At 36.0% G+C, this 16,637-nt stretch overlaps 1 protein-coding gene across 5 annotated transcripts in view; it reads right to left on the minus strand.

Annotated features, from left to right (window-relative positions):
* Positions 1 to 10,420, minus strand: part of LOC149085217 (folliculin-interacting protein 1) — a 132,596-nt gene extending 122,176 nt beyond the window's left edge. For 4 of the 5 annotated variants that reach the window (XM_089233085.1, XM_089233084.1, XM_089233081.1 and 1 more), the window contains exon 1: positions 10,241 to 10,420. The gene's annotated coding sequence lies outside the window, so the exon portion shown is untranslated. The remainder of the gene's footprint in view (positions 1 to 10,240) is intronic. The other variant, XM_089233083.1, reaches the window with a different exon arrangement.
* Between the last annotated feature and the right edge of the window lie 6,217 nt (positions 10,421 to 16,637).

Genomic DNA, 16,637 nt, shown 5'->3' on the forward strand with positions numbered 1-16,637 from the left:
ATTTTTGTAACAATGAACCAAGTGACACATTTACAGATCGCTTAAGTGACTCGTGGCACAACACCAGACCATTTAAGCGATCTGTGGCACATTAAGCGATCCCTTGAGTGACATGTGACAAAGTTTTAGAGCATTGGTCCTGCCACCAGTGCGGTTCTACATCACTCAAGCTATCCGCGGCGCATTCCCAGATTACTTAAGTGATTTGCAGCATAATCACGGATCACTTATATGACGCGCGGTACAGCTCCAGCGCATTTGGATCCGCTAAGTATTTGAAGATCACTAGAGTAGCTCTGTAGGGGACTCAATAGGGAGAATGTTAGTTCAGGTGCCCACAAACTAGTGAGAAGTTTTACTCGTTTTTCGCGCACCGAGTAAGATGCCATTAAGAATATTTCATATTTTTTATAAAGGGTGGTTGATGACGTAAGAATCATCCAACCCCCCCTCCACGTCATCAAGTCAGCAAATCGAAAAATCCCCCATCCATGCTGACATAATACTTGAATGACCTGACCCCTAACATAAAGATACCCAAAAAGTTATTTTCTGAAGGTTAAAAAAAGTGGGTTCAGCTATAATATTCATCCTCCCCCCCCATGTAAAACCAGACGTGGCTCGGGCTGTCACTTTTAAAAGCCGGGTTTTACTAGCAGGTTTTCTAGCCGCACGCAACGTGAATCACCCAGCGCGACACGCCGTCTATTCATCAATATGAAAAGCAGTACGACTGTTTTCCTACAGAGCGCAATACGGCTCACGACAGCGCTTTACGTCGGGCGTGATTGGCGGACTGCTTCTGGAGGAGTTAAGCGTCGTGTGCCGCGCGTTTCAGCGATCTTCCCTTCATTTTCGTGTTGTGTCTCTTCCCTTTAAACCGGAGCATGCAGCCGGAGTATATGACGCCCAGGATCATATACTATATAGCCGTCCTGAGCCGATGCGCCACGATTGGAAAACGCAAATGCCTAACGTCATTATGTAACTCATTTCTGCCGACACGAAATGATCCAGTTAGGTTCACGCAGCGCAAAAAGCCTACTCCTAGGAAAACCTGGCTTCAGGGATGAACGCTCGTTACGGGATCCCAGGAGAGATAAACCCATTGTCTCTCAGAGGATCTCTTGTGTGTGGATAGAGCCTGTTCCTCTTTTTTTTCGCCTTTTTATTTACGGCAACCAATCTGCGAAACAGATTTGCTTTCCCCACTGGACTTCAGTTTTTAGCACTTTAAGGCGCGGCGGCGAAAAGATACGCTTGTCGTCGTCCTTTACTCCAGTGGAACTGAATTTTTTCCCCTTTCTTCTTTTTCAGTAGCGAGTTGTAATGTGAATAAAACACGTCAAAAAAACTGCGGAAAGCAGTGACATTTTGCTGTTTCTCGGAATTTTCGTAGTGAGATATTGGCTGTAAGCAAATGGGAAGGAGGGATAAAATAGGAATAGTAGGAGAGAATTGCAGTAAAAAAAAAGACGATTGCGGCGAAAGTAGGAAAATAGTAGGAAAAATAGGAAAGCGCGAGGTCTGCACTCAGTATACTGCGTAATATAGGAGGTTCGAGACATCGTTTCGCAGCATAAGTAAAAACTTAAAACTTTCTCACCACTGGGCATGGGGGAATTTTCGGCTACTGGTTCAGCGGAGTGATGTCGTTCTACGGACCATCGATTTCCAAAGCTGACCATTTTGCGACATAGGCATTAAAACACGTCAGAACTAGCGATTCGGTAAAAAATCATATTTTCAGAAGCAAAAGCGTATAATCGTATTAATTTACTAAATACGACAAAATCGTAACGGTTGGCAGGTATGCACAAACATTGGATGTTCCAATCCCATCCCCTGCTTCCACATTTCCTATTACAAAGGGAGAGAGCGTTTTTTTTCTCTCTTTTCTTCCTCTTTATATTCGGGGGAAGCTTCCTCTTATTTTTCTAGGCAATGCTATTCATCATCACCATGGGGAATGCCTATTCTAAGAAAGATCATCCCTTCAGAAAGAAAAAAAAAAAAAAAAGACTTTTTCAGGCGTGGCTGCAAAAAGTAAGGAGTTATAAGGGCCCTTCCAGAGGGAAATGAAAAGTTAGGAGTTTTTAAGGAGTTTGTAAGGATGTGCGAACCCTGTCTATACCCCTTAGTTTGCACCTGCTGAAAATCAGAAGAAAGCATAGATTATTAAAAAAGATACAGGATTTTGAAGGGGGTTTAGTTATTTCTGCTGCACCGCTCGAAGGGTTAAAAGACCCACAGGAACTTATCTTCGGATGCATTACTTTTGCTGGAGCTTGAATGGCTTCATGCTAGACAGGGCAGCATTTTCTCTCTTTACCTCAGTCACTATTCAATAAATTTCTGAACAATAGGTTATATTCACTGATTGTTTGCTCAAGTGAAAAAAGTGAAAGAAAAAAAACTGGCAACATTTGAACATTTATAAAAGCCAAGAAAAAGAACATTTTAAACTAACCTATCAATGTTTTATAAACTGTGAGTTTAAAATTATTAAACAATTTAAAAAACACAGATTGGGTGTTCTGACACCACACCTATTGGCTCAGGGTTGGGTTTCTGCCGGCAAAAATTCATTTTTGCAGAGACAATTGCAAAAAATGGAAAAAACCAGGTAAAAATGGAAAAAAATTTTAAAAATATTACATTATGGACGTTGTGTGAATCATTAGAATTACAATTTTGATGGATACAGAGTTTTCCACAATTTATTTTTTTTACATATTTCTATTAATATTATTGAAGTCAATCAATAATATTAATACAATTAAAAGAGCTTTTTGTGTAAGTGGTGTGTATTTTGAGCAAAACTGTTTAAGCATGGTTTTTTAACAAGCTGATTTCTCTTAACAATAATGAAAAAATGCTACACATGCCAAAAAAAAACTTTTTCCATTCTCAGTTGTTTTTTAGTGCATAAACATATTTGAAGTTTGTTGAATAGTTTTTATATGAAGTGGCAAATTTAAATTTTGATTGTTGTGATTAACTTGAGCAAATAGGGAAAAGATCATAAAACACACTGCAAGAAAAACCAGACTATAAGGTTTATAACTGTCACTCTTTTACATGGTTTCTGGTTGTAATAACTTTAGTACCGTGTATATGGCTAAATGTTCCCCTAGAGATGTAAAATTCTCGAGAATAATCTTTAGGGGAATATTCTCCTGTTGTTTATAATATAGTTATATATAATATCCTTGAGAATATTCTCTGGAAGGACTACTTTTATAAATTACTGGGGAATATTCTTATCGAAAATAATTATTCTCAAATTATTGATAATTTGAGAATTATTGATATTGATAAAATTATTGATAATTCTTTCTAGAGATTCTTGAATATTCTCCTTGATGAGAATATTCTTCAGTTATAGGAGTCCTTCCACAGAATATTTCCAAGAATATTAGTAATAACATGTAGGCCTATTATAATAAATATCTCTATAAATAACTTGAGAATAATTCTTATTATTTTCGATAAGAATATTCTCTAGTAATTTATAATAGTAGTCCTTCAAGAGAATATTCTCAAGAATATTTTTTAGAGATTTCTAATATCTTGTAGAGATATTTCTAATATCTCTGTCCCTGTCAAGAAGATGGGAATATCGAAGTTTGCAGTCCGCAATATTAAAGTTTGAAAGCGAGAAAATTAAACCAACATGGCTGAATTACACAACTTTCAAAGAAATGTGATACAGAATTTAGGTGTATTTACATTGAAGAAAACAACAGTTCTGTATCTTCTTAGAATGAAGGTGATTATATAATAGCTTCCTTCATCAATCACCCTTTGATTTAATAGGTTGTTCTGAACTTATTTCTGAAAATTTATCTCTAAAATAATTTTTTAAGGTTTTAATATCTTAAGGTTTCTAATATATATCTTCATAACCAAACTTTTAAAACCTCTCATCATGACCAAGAGAATATTCTGAGGACATTCTCGAACTGAAAATTGTAATTGGGGGTGATTCTGCCAAAAATTACTTTGTTTTAAATGTTTCAGGCAATGAAAACTGATTTATATTTCATAATATAAACAAAATTAGTGAAAAAAAAATTATTATTTAAAAGAAAAATGAATATTCTCAATTATTCTCCATTTTTTATATCCAGGAGAATATTCTTGTTCCCCTCGCATCTCTATTTTTCCCATTTTGCCATCTCTTTTTATAATCCTTGGAAATAGTCCTTATATCAAATTTAACCCTTAACTGACATGCAAATTCTGTGCATAACTGCCGTCATGGTGCCATTTTGACCCCAACAAGTATTAATGCATTTAAAAAAATCAACAAAAAGAGTTTTTATAAAAGCAGTGAGTTTTTTATGACTTCAGTCATCTCTCAAATAAGTCACTAGATCATTTTTCATTTTGAGAAAATAATTAAAGAAATTTTATCTTTTACTAAGACACAAATTTAAAAAAATTAGGGAATACATGACTTTTGAAAATTTTTTTAAATATATTAAATTTTTTGAAAGCAATTTTCATGATTAAAAAATGAACAGATATGTTCAAAATATAATCGGAAAATAAAATTTACAAATTAAAATAATATTTACTATATTTTAACAAGCACCAAAATTAGTCTTATTCGAAGTCGGAAACACAGTCCTTGCAAACAACACTACGACATGTTGATCACACAGATTTTACGTACAATTCACCAACAGCACTATCCTCATGCTCACCTCTTATATCTGATGTTTCACGATTAATTTGAAACCATTATCGAAAAAACTGGCTCTCCTCTGAGACGTCATATTGATATGAACATTCCAGCCATCCCACACAAAAAAAAGCCTTATGCAAGTGCCGTGGTGGGGGTATTTTGACCCCACAGAAACTCTGATCAATGATATAGAGATATGAAGAAAAAAAAATATCATAAATTTGTCGAACGCAATGTAAACAAATAGCTTGAAAAGTACTGAAAATAAGATAGTCCAGATGTATTTCTTTTGCAATGGGTGGCAAGATGAACAATGACGCCACCACAGCAGTTGGTTAAACCAACAGACCCTCTGAATTTAAAGGTGTTTGACTGAACTGTAAATTTCGTTGTGCGTATAAATAATGCTATTGTTTTGTAAATAAATATCATTAATTAGCATACCAATAAATTGATCATTGAAACACAAGGCAAGTTTGTATTTTATTTTTTTAATCCCACGGATAATATGCCATCATGAATTATAAATTTTTTTCCCTTGAAATTTTACATGTAGATTATATGAAAAAATGGATTATACGCATGAAAATACGGCAAGATTGGTTTTTACTTTTAATCCCTAACTGGCATTGTGAAAATTCTGCGCATAACTGGCATCGTGGTCTCATTTTAACCCCAGCAAGTATTAATGCATTTTAAAAATCACCCTAAAGAGTCTTCATAAAAGCAATGGGTTTTTACATGACTTCATTCATCTGTCAATCAATTCACTAAATAATTTTCAAATTCCTTTAATTATTTTCCCAAAAATTTTCTTTTATTAAGACTCATTCAAAAGAAATGGAGGGATATACGACTTTCACATTTTTTTAAGTTTTTAAATGCAACTTTCATGATTAAAAAATGCATAGATATAATTGAAATATCTCAGAAAATAAAATTTACAAATTAAAATAATATTTGGGCTACTATATTTTCACAAGCACCAAAATTAGTCTTATTCGAAGTTGGTAACACAGTACTTGTAAACAAAACTATAACCTATTGATCACACAGATCTTACGTACAATCTACTAACAACACTATCCTCATGCTCACCTAGGATATCCGATGTTTCATGACTAATTTGAAACTATTATTGAGAAAACTGGCACTCTTCCGATACACCATTTCAATCTGAACACTCCTGCCGTCAAACAAAAAAACACTTAAGCAAGTGGTGTGGTGGGGTCTTTATGCAGGGAAGAAAAAGAATAACATCATAAGTTTGTCAAACATATGTAAGCAACTAGCTTAAGGTACTTCAAATATAAGATGGTCTCTAGATGCATTTCTTTCTCAAGGGGTAGCAAGATGAAGAATGCGTGGGGTCAAAATGATCCCTACCACACCAGTTAAGGGTTAACAAACATCAGAATTTTTTTTTAAAAACAGGGTTGCATTCACTTTAACCAGTCAAGTGGTTATGATGGCGTTTGCCGTCGCTGCCATATGTAATGTTGGTGCCTACGACGGCATTTGCCGACATGCAGACTTTTTCTGTCTTTTTCACCAGTCAAGTGGTTAAGACGCCATTTGCTGTCGCTGATATACGTAATGGTGTTGCCTACGACGGCATTTGCCGACACACAGATTTTTCTGTCTTTTTCACAGATATGACGAAATAATTTTTCTACATGTGCTGCCATCTCTGCACAGCCATCCTTCTACTTTATTATCTCATCACTAGATGGAGTTGACAATTATATTTCAAGGTCTGAGATTATTATTACTATTATCTTTGTCATGTTTTGCAAAGCTCTGCATCTCCATCGCTTTTTTTTTTCGATTTCCGATTCCCTTGCGAAGATGCATCTGTTTTATTACTCGTATATCTTTTAGCAAAGGTTTAACTACTAGCAAAGGTTCACATAAATCCATCAACAGCATTTCTTTTAGTCACAGGACATTATGACCGCCCCTCCCCACTTTTGGGGTGTCATATTATGTCTCGACACATTCGAGCTATAAAAAAAATATTTTAATATTTCAAACTTCCAAGAAAAGGAAAAAAAAGGGAAAAAGCGCACGCATCTTCAAAAAAAAGTGGGCACTGCAGGTAACGCTCGGAGAAATTAATTGGACAGTTGACTGGTTAACCAGGTGTGGTTTTAACCATGCAGAAAACCTGTTTCAACCATCCTGGTTGATACAAGTATCAATTTTGAGTGGTTTACTACTAAAAAAGATTTCAAATGGTTGAAAGAAAACCATTTTTCCACTATTAATTTTTAACGAGTGCTTTCTCATAGACCTGCCATATTGTCGTGCCACTCTCTTCCCACAGCAAGCAAGGCCGCAACTAGCAGAGGGCAAGGGGAGGGTTTAGTGTTCCTGTGCTGAGCTTAGTTTTTTCATTCAAAATAACAAGACAGAAGTGCATAAATAGGCTCTAGACCAGTGTTTCACAACCGCCGGGCCCTGACATCAGTCAAAGCGGGCCGTGAGTGGCTCAGTTTCATTTTTACCCATTAGTCGTGTGTAAGACCGGGCCTTCCACTCGCAAAAAAGAAATCAACCAGGCCATGGTCTTCCAAAGGTTGAGAACCATTGCTCTAGACCTCAAGAGTGACAAAGTAAATTTTCATTTCTAGTTGTGGCTCTGAGCAGGTTCTACAACTACAGTCAATCCTTGTTATTGCGTCACCCCGCTTACTGGGTCACTTTTTGAATATCCCAATTATCCTCTATGGGGTTTTACTGTTAATGAACTCCTGATAATGTGTCACCCCACTTCACGGCAGAAATTTGTAGTTTTGTTTTTTTACAGAAAAAAATAGTTTAGTTTAAGCCGCTCAATATTTTTATGGGCTTTTTGACGTTTTAAACAAATCTTAGATAGACGATTGTAGAGCATCTGCAACCCTGTGTTCACCCTACTACCAGAATGTTTTCCAAATGTAAGAAAAGTTTGTTGACCTTTAAAGCCAAATAAGCGTTATAATGGAGGTATATGAAAAATCGATATTTAAGAAAATTTGTATCGGGATTGGAAATTACAACAGACAGTCTTCCAATTCCTATCTCCTTTGGAGAAAAGGATCGCTTCCACTACCAATTCCACATAAACAAAACTCGCCACGGTTTTTTCAGTACAAAATAAACTTTTTTTTTCAAACTCATAAAGAATATTTTATTTCCAGAAACAGCTGTAGTATAATCCGCCGCCACTTTTGGCAACTTTTTTTCTGACAGTACATCGCCATGGCTGACATAGTGGTGCTTGATTGATGATCATTCTTCCAGAATGTCCACTGAGCACTCTCTTTACTTCCAAATAACCATACGGAAAAATTTGTGAAATTTAAAAACCGAAAAAGGTAGTAGTTTGCGTTGTTCGCATGAGTAATTGGTAATTTCCCAATATACGGTAAACCGCGATTTGGCAACCCGCTGTTGTGCTAAGGTCAGGGCCGCAACTAGGAGGGAGCAGGCAGGTCTCGTGTCCCGGGCACTGTACCAGAGGGGCGCAAATTTTATTCTCAAACCTCTCCTTCAACATTACATGGTGGGGGGGGGGGCGCCAAAATGCGCACTTGCCCTGGGTGACCAACCATCTAGTTGCGGCCCTGGCTAGGGTTACGGCCTTAATACCAAAAAATATTAAAATGTGTGAAAATAAAAAGTATATATTATAATAATAGTAATTTAATCAATAAACACCTGTAGACCATACTTCGTACAGCGTGTGCCTGGGACACACAAACGGCTTAGCCACCCACATTCGTGCTTGGACATCTCTTCACTACTAGCTTGGATGGGGTCAGACCCAAAAATATTGACTTCGGACCACCACTAATGCTATGGCAAGGCGCTATGTGCTAGGGTTGCTGCCCGAATACAGCCCCATTTTCATACAGAAGTCGATAATGCTTCTAGGCCCTTCGAATTGTAGCCGATGAAGATACATTAAATAAACACGATCAACCATAACACCGAAAAAAAACCACGAAATAACGTGAAAAAAACGGCACAGAAAAAGCAAAACTAAAATCGTAACAAAAAGCTGGACCAGAAAATCAGACGCAGTGGCAAATCTACGTTACAGGACCTGGAAGAATTATGTTGGCGAAATATCGCTGTTTTGGCTCACACGAAAATTTGGCGACAAAACGGTATACCGTAGATTGGGAATTGGCCAAGTGATTATGCAGCAAATTGTTTTTGTCGTACATTTGGTCTCCCAAGAGTGACTCATTAACAAGGTTTGACTGTACTAACCTATTCAAATTCATTTAATTATTCAGGAATCAAGTAAAAATACTTGATATCACGCATATTTTTATTAATTTTGATAAAATTGAATTTAACCCTGCAGCACAGCAGAAATGTTTAACCACACCCCATCCAAAAATTCTGTATCTTATTTAATGAAGTAGGATTTCTTCCAATTTTCAGCAGATGCGAAATACCAGTTTTAGGATAAGTGTTCTTTAGAGAAATCAATTTTACAAAATATCTGGGCTTGTCGATGATAAAATAAAACAGGCAAACTTTCAAACAGGTGAGATATCTCGTCAACGCCGCTTAAAGGCTTAAATTAAGAGAAAAAAAAATTGAGAGTCAAAGACTAAACACAAATAATATGTTTTGGACAATATGGTAAAAACATGTGTATAATACTTGGATTTTTACTATAATTACCTTACCAACCCCGATTTGTATTAATAATTCTCTGTTTTTTTAAAGGTTCGAGTCTAATTTCATTCAGTTGATAGTAAATCTTTACTCAAATATAATAAATATACATTTAAATATTCATACTTCATTTCTTTAGTTATTAATTTGAGTTATTAAAGCAGTATCATGTACATAGGCAGAGATAGACTTTGAAGTCTGGGGGGGCACGATGATGATGGCAATTCATGTATGCATATATACATTAGATCAGTTGACTTCATGTTTGACGCTGTGGGGGGGGGGCCCTGCCCTATATGTCTTCCATGATCATGTAACTACTTTTTAAGAATGGAAAAAAAATTTATGAGGTTTGAGTTTTGACCACTTGAAGTGACAAACTCAAACTAATATCAATCAGGCTGGTTTAAACCACCCCTGGTTAAAATCGATACAACACTGGTTGAATGAAGCTGAAAACTCTGGTACAATGCACAGTTAACTGTCAAGGCAATATAGAGTAGAATATCAAAGGTATTGAAATAAATGCAGCTTTTGGCATGTGTCAAGCAAAATTATCTGTAACAGGCAATTTTAAAAACAGATTAACAGTATCTCAAAAAGTCATCAAAAACATCGCTTAATTTGTTATCAATTTCCTCATTTAATATCATACTTCAATGGAAAAGCATGTGTTGAAAAAAAAAGGGTACCACCGTTTATTAATTTAATACCAAGTAAGCTTCACAAAAATATTTAAAAAAAATGGATACATACGTAATTCTTCATACACATTTATAAAATATCAAATATGAGAAACTGATGAATATGAGATGAATTAATTTTTATTTATAACTTAAAAAAGCTGCGCTCTTTCAGATGGAACAATACCTTTAGTTGTAGAGTAATTTCATGTAAAATAAGTTATTGAATGCAATTAACGTGGAATACGAATTTCTATTCACCAAACATTTGACTGCAACTTGTACTTCAAAGTAGAATACACAAGCAACTTCACTCCTTTCTAAAGAGTTCTATTCTAAATTGCACTAGTAAACATGAACCACGAGTTTAATGCTACATAGAACACGAGACTAACAAATCACAATCACGCGGGTAGTCTCAACCGACTCGAACATTTCAATATGCTATGACCATACGTCTCGTTTTAAATTAGACTATGGCCAAAAGAATAGCCTTGGAAGCTGAAAGCCCTGTATAATAAAGTTCTGACTGAAGCCAGTTTATTTGCATATTTTTTGGCGGTAACACATTGGTTTTTAAACCGTTTAACACCTTCAGGATCATCGAAGTAATATTGCGTCCAAACGTCAGATTTGATCATTTTTGTCGTACCACGGTCATTTTCTGTACACGAGGGATAATTAGACCGGGACCTACAAGTTACTGCCGATTCCGAACGGCAGCTTTTTTATGCTCACCGACAGGCTGGTGTGCTAACCCCTCTGTGTGGAACTCCCTGTGGTAGCAATCTTTTCCTGTGGTCATATCACCGTTTCTGTAGTACCCAATTGGGTATAATTTAAATTATAATTATAGTTATTATAATTTGGGTATATTATAACTCATGGTGCGCCAACCCCTCGTTGTGAAACTCCCTGCGATACCAATCTTTTACGCCAGTGGAATAAATTCAAACAAGTTCTCTGTGTGTTGTTTTCTCTCTCTTCACCATCGCGAAGCTTTATAGTAACAATATCAATTTGAAGTTGCTTTTTTTCTTTCCTCCTTTATTTCTATATACAGTAAAACCTCGATAAGTCGTCACCTCAAGTTATCGAAAAATTATGACGGCTTAAGCGGAGTGACGACTTAAACGGAGTTCCGTCAGTTTTAATATGCAATGTTATGAAAATCGCATAAATATAAAGTAATATGGCATTTATTAAAGTATGAATCAAAATAACAATATATGAATAAAATTTATAGATTGCGAAAGAAAAAATAATGGCAATTTTTTCTTTTTTATCTCTTATTACTTAAATTATTGTGGTGAAATGCACTGTACACTTTAATTTAAACTAGTAATTTTTAATTTATAGACTAACAGAGCAACTGTTTGAATAAGTAGCTTTTCTTCATAATAGAACTCTCTATTGCACATTAATTTTACATATACATCAAATTTTAGTGTTTGAATTCTTCATCCATGGCCCCCACATGGAGGGGGGGCTGAAGGGCCCCAGGCCTGAGAGCCAGGGGGGGCCCCGTGGAAAGATCTTTTTGATTTTTTTTCTTTCAGATATGTCCCATAGGGAAATAGACAGGACTCTTTAATATCAATTTGTACTCGTATGGACGGATATCTTGAACTACGTACCTTAGATCTCATTGAAATTTTTTTTAACTATACACATGTACAAGTAAACGAAAAAAAAAACAACCCCGGAAACGAAGAAAAGAACATTGTACAAGGCCCCCCGGCTCTCATGGCAGTCGTTCTCCTAGGAAGGAAGAAAAGACATTGTGATGGTCATGGCTACTGAGACGTCAAGGACACCAGCATTTTGTGTGTCCTCATTGTTATAGCCACTAGAATAATCCTTATCTAGTCGTCTAGCGTGTGTAGGGACCTACAGGGCTACCGCGCGACCCCTGCTGCTTCAGTTCGTAGAAGGCCATAATGTCTCGATAGAATGAAAATTGCAGTAAACAGACGACGTATTCCACAGTGAAATTGCCTCTGGGTGCCGATAAAGCACATGAACCCCTCCCCCAACATCCTGGAACAGGGGCCCGTAGGCTGCGCTCTTCAGCGGACCCCCTCTATAGTGAACTAATAGTGTGGAAAAAAGACAAAAAATGACAAGAATGGTCCAGGCCCCAGGTCTGAAGCTCCGCCAGCCCCACTCTCGTGGGCGGGTTACGATACTGAGACAGCTTTGCTGCAAGCTTTTGTATACAGTGGATCCCGCATTACTTTTTCCTCCTTGGGTCCTGCGACTCTCAGGTGCCAACTCTTATTACTGATACTCATCCAGATTTCTCGTTTAAAGCGTTTTCCCGCTAAAAGTATTGCACGAAATGGCTGTAATGACGTGTGTACTGAATCACGTGATTTCGCTCACGGCCCCTCTAGTAACCCCCTCCCACTCCCAGTCCGAACAAATCAAGGCGTTTTTTTCCTTGCTTCTGAAAAAAAGGCTACATTCCGCATCGGCCTTTTTTATTCGCTGTACTGTCTTGAGGACACATCTCCCCTCAAAACGATTAGACGATATTGTTGGATCGGTTGAACAGAAAAATAGTTACGGTTCTGCAAAAATACAGTTGTTCGAAATCTTTTAGTAAAATAGTTGAACGAGTTTGCGTACATGAAGGATTTTTTTTTTTCCCACGTGGATGAATCCTACGGTTCTAGCCCAAAAGAACGGTAAGTAAAGCTAAAAATTTGAATTTTTGTTAAATTTTTATTTTGAGCATCAAGAGTTAACTATAATAAATCTATGTGAGAAGAGTTTGTCCCTGCATCGAGGCCAGTTGCGATGTTTGTTGAATTGTGTTTCATAAAGTTTAAAAACGATTATTTTTAATAGGGCATATCTACAAATTACAGAGTAACCTCGCTCATATGTCACTCAGTTATACAACTTTCATGTTTATACGACGTTTAACTTAGGTAGCAATTGGTAACAATACATTTTAAACAACAACACAACAAATACCTTTTAATGTTAAAATATTTCATTCATTTATTTAACATAAAACCTCAATTATTCGACGTTTTCACTTCGACTAAAACTCGGAAACTTTTGAAAAAAGAAAAACGTAATTTATATCCATCAAATGCGCACAAAATTTTTGTATGCAGTGAAAAAGCGTTGCTGCAACAGTTCTAGCATATTGTCACCGCAAAAGACATAAATTTTAGGGTGATTGCTGACGCATACGAAAATTGCCAGTGAGATGGCTGATGACCATTTAGAGTGGACACTTAGGTGATTTGTTTATTGCCTCTTTCTGAGAATACGCAGATGTAGAGAGTCCCACAGAAATGGGTTTCAATTGTTTTGACGGCCATATGACCTTTCAGAATTTTTTCTCTCCCTATGTTTTCAACGTTATCCCGAGAGGGTGAGAAAGTCTACTGTAAGCATTTGAGGGGTACAGGTCTGCCGAAAATAGGTACATATGCGCAGTAAGTTCTTTCGATCATTTCCTGTAGAACTTTCTTTCGATGTGGTGCTTTGCTTGCTGACAGGGCCGTCTTAAGAGCATCATGGTCCTCCGGGCCAATTGATTTTTCTGAGGCCAACCTAGAGAATTCTCGAAAATTTCAATTACTTCTCATTTCTGTGAGGCTTCCGGGCCATGCTCGGGTGGGTCCATGCGTTCAGACGGCACTGCTTGCTGACTGTGTCGAATTCGTCGTTCGTAATGTCGGAAAAACAAAAAACGCTCTCTCTAAAAAACTGGAAATTTTGGAGGAATTCAACAAGAATTTTAAATTGATAACGAAAGTTCATCTTGCAAACAGGCCCGTCATATAGGGCCGGGGGGGGGGGGGGCAACGGCCTCCCCCGGCTTTTGAAAATGCACTAAAAATGGTATATATAAAGGTATATACAAATATATATATACATACATTGAGTACATGTGTTTTGACCCCCCCCCCCTGGAAAAAGTTGAAATGACGGCCCTGCCCCAGTAGCACAACGATATAGTACAATATTTGGACCATATCGTTATATATCGAAATGTCAGAGGAATATCAGATGTCATAACTATGATATAGGACGATCTCGTCTTATATGGTGCAAATCATTTATGATGTTAATTGATCAAGTCTTTAATTTTTCAGCCGAATATGTATTTGATTCCATGTGAATAATCTCTACTTTGAAGGACAACAACTTGGGACAATAAATTATTTTAATATAGTTTGAAAAATATAGATCTATATCGTGCACTTGACAAAGATTCATATCAGATTCTCGATATAGACCTGATATAGATCTATCAAAGAAGACATAGCTCTATATCCTGAACATGACATACATCTATATCGTGAACCTGACAAAAATATATATCAGATACACAATATGCTGATATATCACCATATTGTGTGCCTTTAAATAAAAATATTGCCTTCAAATAAAAATTTGGAGAAAATTTAAAGTCGAGCGTACAATTTTTTGTTTGAATTGAAATTAAAAACGTTTGAATGAATAATTTTTCATATGAAATTTTGATTTTAATAGGATTAATTATGTTGATATATCAAAATCATTTTGTCAGTTATAATGGAATCCTTACTCTGTATGTTTTACATCGTAGATGGTGGTATTTTAGGAGGAGCGAGAACTTATCCACCGTAACTTTAATTGCCACTTTATAATTGCACATATTTTTTAATTTAAAAAAATTGCTTTTGTTTTTGTTGTATGTGTGTTTTTCTTAAAATTATTTATTTTTTTCCTTTGATGTTTTCATTTTTTACCATACTTTGAGAATTTTAACTCTTTTGTGTTGCATATTTTTTATTCTGTATTTTTTGTTTTATTAGCATTTAAATTAATAATTTTAAATAAATAATATACTACACAATACATTAATTTGTTTCTTGTGTTTTTTGTATTATATATAATTTCCTTAATTATAATATAATTTTTCAATTATCTGCCTCAAAATGATAAATATGTCTCACAATTTCTATTTTGTAATTTTTGTGCATACATGAAAATGAATGAATTTGATTGAAAATACAAGTAAAAAAAAAAGATTACTTGTAAATCAATATTATAATAACAATCAATATCCTGTACTGTACTGGTGTGTTGGTAAGATACGGAGTTAGAGGTGGGAAGAGTTCAGGGTACATGGGTTCAATCCCACCCACCTCCAAATGATTAAACTTTTTTTTTTTATATAATATTTCTTCCGAAATGGCGCCATCTATCGTCAAAAATTTGAAGTATTTGAATATATCACATTCACGATATAGATCTATTTATCTTCGACTATGCCTTTTTTAGCCAGAACGATATCGTGGCCCGATATAGATCTATATTGGAACCTGAAATTTTACGATATAGATCTATATCTTTGTGCTACTTGGGTGCTTGCAAACCAGTTGAATATGTTTGTTTCAACTTTTTGAAACGATTATAAAGTAGAGAAACAACCAAAGAGCAAGCTCCTGATTGAAAATCATCTACTGATAAAAAAAAAAGTCCAAGATGGGGAAATTTTTGCAAGTCGAGAAGATTTTGTTGCAATTTTGTACCCAATGTCGTGTCCCAAGCGTAATGTTGTGCCAAATTTTATTTCTTTAAATGATTTGAAATGTGATTTAATTTCCTCTCAAGTATGAAATATATTTTTAGAACAGAATTGGAATGCAATTAAACACATAAAATTTTATAACATTTTATATGTATGGGGGGGGGGGATAATTTTTTAAAAAGGCTGTTATTCACTGCGACTTATACATAAAACGTTTTGACTCGCCTTCTTGAACGTCGTATAAACGACTGTAACAGAATTGTAAAGTTGCTCAGTTGAATAGATGAAGTGAACATAAATATTTGATTTATTTCAGTTCACACACACACAATTTTTCAGGCCGGTGCTTCAACCAAGGCCAATGAAAATAGTTTTCAGTATTATTACTTTAACTCTTTAATTCACTAAATTTATTTATTCTTTTTGCACGACTGTAGTGAATCGCCTGGTATAACGGAATCGCTTCGTTTTTTAAAAAAATCATTACATGGAATCATGGCCCCCACATCCTGAAGCAGGGCCCCTAGGCTGGGATCTTTTTTTAGGCCCCCTTTAAGATGAATTTATAGCGTGAAAAAACAAAAAAATGATTAAAATCCTCCCGGGCCCCAGGGCTGGAGCCTTGTCAGCCCACCCCTTGTGGGGGCCATGCATGGAATAACTTCACGTTAGAGCAGGGCGTCTCAAACTTTTTCCACCTGAGGCGCCCTTTTTCCCTATTCAATGCTTATCCGCGAGCTCCACCGGCTCTCCAGAGCTGTTTAACGAAGAATATTTTCGAAAACCTCACAGCATGACAAAGGTTGGAGGCGCACAGTTTGAGAACCCGTGCGTTATAGGAATAATCTTTGATGTTCTAGATTGAAGTTAAACGTTTCGATAGAAATTTTTTTTTTGTGTAAAACACGTTTCAAATTGGTTCGTCATGTGTAGAGATTCTACAGTAGTTTCATTTGGTGTAGTATAAGTATACTTGCTTGCTTGGTGAACAACGAAACTATAGAGATGCGGTGGATATCTTATCTGAGAGAAACTAAGGATA

This window comes from Pholcus phalangioides, unplaced genomic scaffold, assembly GCF_987345545.1.
Source record: "Pholcus phalangioides strain wild (caught in Gottingen) unplaced genomic scaffold, Ppha-v1.0 ptg000007l_1, whole genome shotgun sequence".
NCBI classification, from domain to species: Eukaryota; Metazoa; Arthropoda; class Arachnida; order Araneae; family Pholcidae; genus Pholcus; species Pholcus phalangioides.